General features: G+C 36.9%; 1 non-coding gene across 1 annotated transcript; it reads left to right on the top strand.

The window, feature by feature from the left end:
* The first annotated feature begins 5,213 nt into the window (after window positions 1-5,213).
* LOC112752725 (small nucleolar RNA R71) lies at window positions 5,214-5,321 on the top strand. The gene has a single exon (XR_003177146.1). It is a non-coding gene; the product is annotated as a small nucleolar RNA R71 (small nucleolar RNA).
* The last annotated feature ends 5,102 nt before the right edge of the window (window positions 5,322-10,423 follow it).

The following is a 10,423-nucleotide window of genomic DNA, read 5'->3' on the forward strand; positions in this document are numbered from 1 at the left end:
ACGTGGAGAAAGCAAATAATCGCCAACGTTAGTGACACTCACCTTTGTCACTAACATTGGAATGAGCAACGATGAGTCACTATGAGCCACGTTAACTCCCACGTTAACTTAGTTAACGTGGAAGCTAACATGGAGGAAAGGATGATGAGCCAACGATAGTGACACTAACCTTTGTCACTAACGTTGGAGATGGCTATCATCACCACGTTAGAAGCCACGTTAACTTAGTTAACGTGGATTCTAACGTGAGAAGTAGGGGCTTCTTAGAACGTTAGTGACAAAGGTAAGTGTCACTAACGTTCTCGAAGGATTGGCAAGCCTACGTTAAGAGCCACGTTAACTAAGTTAACGTGGACTCTAACGTAGGGGGAAGAGTGGACTATCAACATTATTGGAAAAGGTGAGTCCCAATAACGTGTGTGAAGGACCAAGAGGCAACGTTAGTGGTCACGTTGGTGCCACTAACGTTGAAGTTAACGTGGATCATCCCTAGGTTAGGAACGTTAGTGAAAAAGGTGATTGTCACTAACGTTCTCGAACCCACACTCTCACTTAACGTTAACGCCACTAACGTCCTGAGCTAAATACCCTGCCTACCTCACACTTTCTCTCTGCAAGTAAAGCTAAGCCCACTGAAGAGGATAACTGCTTCAAACTCAAGATCCAAAAGCCCATATCCAAGACTTGAAGAACCAACAAGAAGATCAGAAGAGTAGTATATATAGGGATAGTTTTGAATTAGAAAAAAAGCTTTTGGGGAGTTGGAAATTGGAGAACTACTCTTTGTATTTTACTTTCTCTGCACTTATAGTTTTATTTTCAGAATGTATCTTCCATCTTTGTTTTCCATTTCCAGAGCTATGAACAACTAAACCCTTTTCATTAGATTAGGGAGCTCTGTTGTAATTTGATGGATCAATGTTAGTTTTCATTATTCTTCTTCTATCTTTTCTCTTGATTTTACTAGAAAGCTTTCAATCTTCATCCAATTGGATAGTTATCTTGGAAAAGAAGCTATTTAAACTTGGATCTCTTTTGAACCTTGAAAGAGGAATGAAGAGATCATGCTAGAAATGCTTTCTCATGTTGGACCAAATTGGGGTTGGAAGGATATGGTGACTATAATTCTACTAACACTTGATTTGGGAATGCATGTGGTATAATCAGTGACCATACTTCATCTCTTCTCATGAGAAATTGACCAAGGAATTAGCTATTAATCAAGATTTGAGAGATTGAATTACAAGGAATTGTAATTTGATCACTTAAGATTGCCAAGGAGATCAATGAACGCATTGATTGAGGAAGAGGTGAAAATGAACTTGATCCGGAGAATGAAACATCTCCTAAGCCCAATGAATTCCCCATTTCTGATCTTACCCATTCTCTTTAATTTTTGCAATTTACTTTTATGAGCATCTTCCCCATTCCCATTTAAGATTCTGCAATTTACTTTCCGTCATTTATTTTCAGCTCTTTACTTTCAGCATTTACATTTTCTGCTATTACTTTCCCGCCATTTAATTTCCTGCAACTATCAAACCAAATTCTTCTTCGCTCAACTAGAACATTCCTCTAATTAAAGTTGCTTGACCAATCAATCCCTGTGGGATTCGACCGCACTCTATTGTGAGTTTTTACTTGACGACAATTCGGTATACTTGCCGAAGGAAAATTGTTGAGAGACAAATTTTCGTGCATCAAACACCAAACTTAAATTGTTGCTTGTCCCCAAGCAACTGAAAATCAAATAGGATAAAAAAATGAGAACATACTATAAATTCCAAAATATCAATGAAACTTCGCTCCAATCATATGAGTGGGACTAGTAGCTTTTTGACTCTTGAATAGTTTTGGCATCTCACTTTATCCCTTGAAGTTCCGAATGATTGGCATCTATAGGAACTTAGAATTTAGATAGTGTTATTGATTCTCTTAGTTCAGTATGTTGATTCTTGAACACAGCTACTTTATGAGTCTTGGATGTGGCCCTAAGCACTTTGTTTTCCAGTATTACCACCGGATACATAAATGCCACAGACACATAATTGGATGAACCTTTTCAGATTGTGACTCAGCTTTGCTAAAGTCCCCAATTAGAGGTGTCCAGGGTTCTTAAGCACACTCTTTTTTTTGCTTTGGACGTTGTCTTTAACTGCTCAGTCTCAAGCTTTTGGCTTGACACCTTCACGCCACAAGCACATGGTTAGGGACAGCTTGGTTTAGCCGCTTAGGCCAGGATTTTATTCCTTTAGGCCCTCCTATCCACTGATGCTCAAAGCCTTGGATCCTTTTTATTACCCTTGCCTTTTGGTTTTAAGGGCTATTGGCTTTTTGCTCTTGCCTTTTGGTTTAAAGAGCTTTTGGCTTTTTCTGCTTGCTTTTTCTTTTTCTTTCTTCTTTTTTTTTCGCCATTTTTCTTTTCTCTCTTTTTTTCGTAAGCTTTTTTATTCACTATTTTTTCTTGCTTCAAGAATCATTTTTATGATTTTTCAGATTATCAAATAACATGTCTCCTTTTTCATCATTCTTCAAGAGCCAACATATTTAACATTCATAAACAAAAATTTCAAAAGACATATGTACTGTTCAAGCATTCATTCAGAAAACAAAAAGTATTGTCACCACATCAAAATAATTAAACTAGTTTCAAGGATGAATTTGAAACCCTGTACTTCTTGTTCTTTTGTTTTTTAGAACATTTTTCATTTAAGAGAGGTGATGGATTTATAAGACATTCATAACTTTAAGGCATAGACACTTAGACACTAGTGATCATGTAATAAGACACAAACATAAATAAACATGAGGCATAAAACCGAAAAACAGAAAAAATAAGAACAAGGAGATTAAGGAACGGGTCCACCTTAGTGAGGGTGGCGTCATCCTCTTCTTGAAGAACCAATGGTGCTCTTGAACTCCTCTATGTCTCTTCCTTGCCTTTGTTGTTTCATTCCTAGTGATTTTGGTGCTCCTATCCTTAGTTGCTCCCAATAGTTGTGTGGAAGAAAGTACATCCCTTGAGGTATCTCAAGGATTTCATGGTGAGGAATTTCCTCAGGCTCTTGTTGAGGCCTATGATCTCTTGTTTTGCAGTCAAATGCTCTACTACTGAGCTATGGACCCTTGAGATGAATCTCTCCATCTCCCATAAATGGTTATAGAAAAACAAAAAGTAATGCTCAGTAAAAACGCCCAAATGTAGCCTGTTTCTGGTGTTTAACGCCAGGTAGATGCTTGTTTCTGGCGTTAAACGCCAGCTTGGTGCTTGTTTCTAGCGTTAAACGCCAGACAGATGCTTGTTTCTGGCGTTTAAACGCCAGAATGCTCCTCCTCCAGGGTGTGCTGTTTTTAATGCTGTTTTTCATTCTGTTTTTGATTTTTCAGTAGTTTTTGTGACTCCACATGATCATCAACCTAAAAAAAATAAAATAAAATAGATATAATTAAATAACATTGGGTTGCCTCCCAACAAGCGCTTCTTTAGTGTCAATAGCTTGACAGTGAGCTTTCATTGAGCCTCACAGATAATCAGAGCAAGGTTGGAACCTCCCAACACCAAACTTAGAGTTTGAAAGTGGGGGTTCAACACCAAACTTAGAGTTTGGTTGTGGCCTCCCAACACCAAACTTAGAGTTTGACTGTGGGGGCTTTGGTTGACTCTGCAGTGAGAAAAGCTTTTCATGCTTCCTCTCCATGGTTACAGAAGGAGATCCTTGAGTCTTAAACACAAGGTTGTCCTCATTCAGTTGAAGGACCAACTCTCCTCTGTCCACATCAATCACAGCTCTTGCTGTGGCAAGGAAGGGTCTTCCAAGGATGATGGATTCATCCTCATCCTTCCCAGTGTCTAGGATTATGAAATCAGCAGGAATGTAAAGGCCTTCAACCTTTACTAACACGTCCTCTACTTGTCTATAGGCCTGTTTTCTTGAGTTGTCTGCCATCTCTAATGAGATTCTGGCAGCTTACACCTCAAAGATCTCAAGTTCCTCCATTACAGAGAGTGGCATTAAGTTTATTCCTGACCCCAGGTCACACAGAGCCTTCTCAAAGGTCATGGTGTCTATGGTACAGGGTATTAAGAATTTGCCAGGATCCTGTTTCTTTTGAGGTAATTTCTGCCTATCCAATGCATTTAGTTCATTGGTGAGCAAGGGAGGTTCATCTTCCCAAGTCTCATTACCAAATAGTCTGGCATTTAGCTTCATGATTGCACCAAGGTACTTAGCAACTTGCTCTTCAGTAACGTCTTCATTCTCTTCAGAAGAAGAATACTTATCAGAGCTCATGAAGGGCAGAAAGAGGTTCAATGGAATCTCTATGGTCTCTAGATGAGCCTCAGATTCCTTTGGTTCCTCAAAGGGCGACTCCTTATTGGTCAGAGGATGTCTCATGAGGTCTTCCTGATTGGGATTCACGTCCCCCTCCTCCCTTGTAGGTTCGGCCATGATGGTCAAATCAATGGCCTTGCACTCTCTCTTTGGATTTTCTTCTGTATTGCTTGGGAGAGTACTAGGAGGAGTTTCAGTGACCCTTTTACTCAGCTGGCCCACTTGTGCCTCCAAATTTCTAATGGAGGACCTTGTTTCATTCATGAAACTTAAAGTGGCCTTAGATAGATCAGAGACTATATTTGCTAAGCTAGATGGATTCTGCTTAGAATTCTCTGTCTGTTGCTGAGTAGATGATGGAAAAGGCTTGCTATTGCTAAACCTGTTTCTTCCACCATTATTAAAGCCTTGTTGAGGTTTTTGTTGATCCTTCCATGAGAAATTTGGATGATTTCTCCATGAGGGATTATAGGTGTTTCCATAGGGTTCACCCATGTAATTCACCTCTGCTATTGCAGGGTTCTCAGGATCATAAGCTTCTTCTTCAGAAGATGGCTCTATAGTACTGTTGGATGATTCCTTCAATCCATTCAGACTCTGAAAGATCATATTGACTTGCTGAGTCAATATTTTATTCTGAGCCAATATGGCTTTCAGAGTATCAATTTCAAGAACTTCCTTCCTCTGAGGTGTCCCATTACTCACAGGATTCCTTTCAGAAGTGTACATGAACTGGTTATTTGCAACCATGTCAATGAGTTCCTGAGCTTCTGCAGGCGTTTTCTTTAGATGAATGGATCCACCTGCAGAATGGTCCAATGACATCTTAGATAATTCAGACAGACCATCATAGAATATATCCAGGATGGTCCATTCTGAAAGCATGTCAGAAGGACACTTTTTGGTCAGTTGCTTGTATCTCTCCCAAGCTTCATTGAGGGATTCACCTTCTTTCTGTTTGAAGGTTTGAACATCCACTCTAAGCTTGCTAAGCTTTTGAAGAGGAAAGAACTTGGCTAAGAAAGCCGTGACCAGCTTATCCCAAGAGTTCAGGCTATCTTTAGGTTGAGAGTCCAACCATATTCTAGCTCTGTCTCTTACAGCAAACAGGAAAAGCATAAGCCTGTAGACCTCGGGATCAACCCCATTGGTCTTAACAATATCATAGATCTGCAAGAATTTAGTTAGGAACTGAAAAGGATCTTCTGATGGAAGTCCATGAAACTTGCAATTCTGTTGCATCAGAGAAACTAATTGAGGCTTTAGCTCAAAATTGTTTGCTCCAATGGCAGGAATTGAGATGCTTCTTCCATGTGAGTTGGAATTTTGTGCAGTAAAGTCACCAAGCATCTTCCTTGCACCTCCACCATTATTATTGGTGTCGGCCATCTCTACTTCTTTTTCAAAAATTTCAGTAAAGTCCTCTTCAGAGTGTTGTGCTTTAGCTTCTCTTAGCTTCCTCTTAAAAGTCCTTTCAGGTTCAGGATCAGCTTTAACAAGAATGTCTTTATCCCTGTTTCTGCTCATATGAAAGAAAGAAGAAAACAGAAAAGAAGAGGAATCCTCTATGTCACAGTATAGAGATTCCTTTATGTGAGTAGAAGAATAGAAGAGTAGAGGAAGGAGAAAAGAAAAAAATTCGAAATTAAATTAAAATAAAAGGAAAATATTTTTATTTTTATTAAATTAATTAATTAGAATTCGAAAATAAAAAAGACAAACAAAATTAAAAAAAATTAAAACAAATAGTTAATTAAAAAGGAATTTTGAAAAAGAGGGGAGGGGTTTTCAAAAATTAGAGAGGGAAAATTAGTTAGGTGGTTTTGAAGAAGATATGATTGAAATGGTAAACTTTTAAAATCAAACAAAAAGTTAAGTGATTAATTGAAAAAGATTTGAAAATCAAATTTTGAAAAGATAAGAAGTTAGAAAAGAAGTTAGAAAAGATTTTGAAATTGATTTTGAAAAAGATGTGATTGAAACTTATTTTGAAAAAGATTTGAAAAAGAAATTTAAAAAGATTTAATTTTGAAAATTGAAGTTGATTACTTGACTAACAAGAAACAAAAAGTTACGATTTAAACTTTAAAGATTGAACCTTTCTTAATAGGCAAGTAACAACTTGAAAATGTTTTGAATCAATCACATTAATTATTAGCATTAATTTTGAAAATATGAAATAGAAATAAGAAAAAAGATTTTGAAAATAAATTTTGAAAATTTCGAAATTATGAAAGGAAAAATGAAAAAGATTTGATTTTTGAAAAAGATAGAATTTTTAAATTGAAAATTTGATTTGACTCATAAGAAACAATTAAATTTAAAAACTTTTTGACTAAATCAAATCAAATTTTTGAAAATTATGAGTGAAATAAGGAAAAGATATTTTTTTTATTTTTGAATTTTTAATGAAGAAAGAGAAAAACATCAAAAAAACTCAATGCATGAAAATTTTGGATCAAAACAAATGATGTATGCAAGAACACTATGAATGTCAAGATGAACACCAAGAACACTTTGAATGTTAAGATGAACATCAAGAACTTATTTTTGAAAATTTTTAAGAAAAGACAAACATGCAAGACACCAAACTTAGAAATTTTCAAACTTTAGACACTAATAATTCAAAAATGCATATGGAAAACAAGAAAAGACAGAAAACAAGAAATTTTAAAGATCAAACAAGAAGACTTACTAAGAACAACTTGAAGATCATGAAGAACACATGCATGAGTTTTCGAACAATGCACAAATTAAAAAAAAAAACATGCAATTGACACCAAACTTCATATTTGACATAAGACTCAAGCGAGAAACATCAAATTTTTGGTTTTTATGATTTTATAAAAAAATTTTTTGGTTTTTTTTTTTCGAAAAGTATTTTGGGAAAAATGAAATTGAAATTTTTTTTTGTATTATTTTCGAAAATAAGAAATAAAAAGCTTAAAAATAAAATAAAATTACCTAATCTGAGCAACAAGATGAACCGTCAGTTGTCCAAACTCAAACAATCCCCGGCAACAGCGCCAAAAACTTGGTGCACGAAATTGCGATCATCAACAATGGCGCCAAAGACTTGGTGCTCTCAAATGTGAATCACACTTTGTCACAACTTCGCACAACTAACCAGCAAGTGCACTGGGTCATCCAAGTAATAAACCTTACGTGAGTAAGGGTCGATCCCACAGAGATTGTCGGCCTGAAGCAAGCTATGGTCACCTTGTAAATCTCAGTCAGGCGGATTCAAATGGTTATGGTGAATTGATAATAAATATAAATAAAATATAAACTAGGATAGAGATACTTATGTAATTCATTGGTGAGAATTTTAGATAAGCGTATAGAGATGCTCTCATTCCTCCTGAACCTCTGCTTTCCTGCTGTCTTCATCCAATCATTCCTACTCCCTTCCATGGCAAGCTGTATGTTGGGCATCACCGTTGTCAATGGCTACATCCCGTCCTCTCTGTGAAAATGGTCTAATGCGCTGTCACTGTATGGCTAATCATCTGTCAGTTCTCGATCATACTGGAATAGGATTTACTATCCTTTTGCATCTGTCACTACGCCCAGCACTCACGAGTTTGAAGCTCGTCACAGCCATTCTTTCCCAGATCCTACTCGGAATACCACAGACAAGGTTTAGACTTTCCGGATCTCAGGAATGGCCGTCCATGGGTTCTAACTTATACTACGAATATTCTAATATCTCAGACTCGGTCTTCTGTATTAGATATCTAAGAGATATTCATTCTAGCTTGTTTGCATGTAGAACGGAAGTGTTTGTCAGGCACGCGTTCGTAAGTGAAAATGATGATGAGCGTCACATAATCATCACATTCATCATGTTCTTGGATGCGAATGAACATCTTAGAATAGGAATAAGCTTGAATTGAATAGAAAAACAATAGTACTTTGCATTAATTCATGAGGAACAGCAGAGCTCCACACCTTAATCTATGGTGTGTAGAAACTCTACCGTTGAAAATACATAAGAACAAAGTCTAGGCATGGCCAAATGGCCAGCCCCAAAACGTGATCAAACGATCAAAAGACAATCCAAAGATGATCCAAAGATGTTCCAAAGATGTTCCAAAGATGTTGCAAAGATGTAAATACAATAGTAAAAAGTCCTATTTATACTAAACTAGTTACTAGGGTTTACAGAAATGAGTAAATGATGCAGAAATCCACTTCTGGGGCCCACTTGGTGTGTGCTTGGGCTGAGCATTGAGCTTTACATGTGTAGAGGCTTCTCTTGGAGTTGAACGCCAGTTTGTAACCTATTTCTGGCGTTTAACTCCACTTTGCAACCTGTTTCTGGCGTTTAACTTCAGAATGCAACATGGAACTGGCGTTGAATGCCAGTTTGCGTCCTCTAAACTCGGGCAAAGTATGGACTATTATATATTTCTGGAAAGCCCTGGATGTCTACTTTCTAACGCAATGAAGAGCGCGCCATTTGGAGTTCTGTAGCTCCAGAAAATCTACTTTGAATGCAGGGAGGTTAGAATCCAACAGCATCTGCAGTCCTTCTTCAGCCTCTGAATCTGATTTTTGCTCAAGTCCCTCAATTTCAGCCAGAAAATACCTGAAATCACAGAAAAATACACAAACTCATAGTAAAGTCCAGAAATGTTATTTTTATTTAAAAACTAATAAAATTATACTAAAAACTAACTAAATCATACTAAAAACTATGTAAAAACAATGCCAAAAAGCGTATAAATTATCCGCTCATCAAAAACATTTCAGTGGTACATTTTCTTAGCATCCTTCTATACCTCCCCCAGGCATCATGAAAAGATTCATTGTTCTCTTGTTTGAAGCCCTGGATATCCAGCCTTAGCTGGGTTAACTTCCTTGGAGGGAAGTATTGATTTAGGAACTTGTCTACTAGCTGTTTCTATGTTTTCAAGCTAGATTTGGGCTAGTTATCCAACCACCTCTTTGCTTGGTCCTTTACAACAAAAAAAAAGAGTAATAGTCTGTAGACATCTTGGTCTACCTGATGCACAACTATTTCATGGTACATTTTGTACTTAATTGAGTAGATTTTATCCACTAAACTCACACTTATTCATATAATTTGCATATTTTACATTTTCCTTCCTAACTCTGTACTATGATTGAAAACATACTTCTTTAGCCTTAAAATTGTTAATTATTAATCCTCTCTCATTAGCATTCGATGCCGTGATCTATGCGTTAAGTATTTTCAGGTTTTATGGGGATAGGAATGGCTTAGAGGATAGAAAGGAAGCTTGCAAAAATGGAAGGAACATAAGAAATAAAAGAGACAACCAGCGAGGATTGATGCGTGCGCGTACCTGATGCGTACGCGTGAATTGGAGTTTGCACGACGACACGTGTGCATACCTGACGCGTACGCGTGACTAGCGCAGAAGACAGGCGATGCGTACGCGTGACCAGGATTTTTGTCAATCGACGCGTACGCGTGACGGACGCGTACTCTTGAGATACGCTACCTGCAGAAATCGCAGAAAATGCTGGCAGTGATTTTGGGCTGAGTTTGGACCTAGTTTTCGGCCCAGAAATGCAGACTAAAGCCAGAGGACAAGCAGAGAATCAACATACAACATTCATTTAGAAAAATTTTAGGTTTTAGATGTAGTTTCTAGAGAGAGAGGCTGTCTCCTCTCTCTAGGTTTTAGGATTTCTCTTAGTTTTAGGTTTATTTATTCTCAATTCCAGGTTCAATGTTCCTTTAATTTAGTTTCTCTTCTACTTTTAATTGTTCTAGCATTCTAGTTTATTTCTTTTCCTTGTTGATTACTTTATGTTAGCAATTTAGTTTATGAACTCCATGTTAGATTTGATTTTTTTATTTAATACAATTTGAGGTATTTCATATTTATGGTTTTAATTTAGCTTTTTACATTCTTAGCTTGAATTGATTAATTGGAGATGCTTGAGTTATCAAACTCCTTTTTTTATTGTTAATTGAAAGTTGCTAGTTGATTTGGATCCCTCTAAAGCTAGTCTTTCTTTAGGAGTTGACTAGGACTTGAGGAATCAAATTGATTAGTCCACTTGACTTTCCTTTGTTTAGTAAGGGTTAACTAAGT

The sequence above is a fragment of the Arachis hypogaea genome, chromosome 15 (assembly GCF_003086295.3).
Source record: "Arachis hypogaea cultivar Tifrunner chromosome 15, arahy.Tifrunner.gnm2.J5K5, whole genome shotgun sequence".
Classification (NCBI taxonomy): domain Eukaryota; kingdom Viridiplantae; phylum Streptophyta; class Magnoliopsida; order Fabales; family Fabaceae; genus Arachis; species Arachis hypogaea.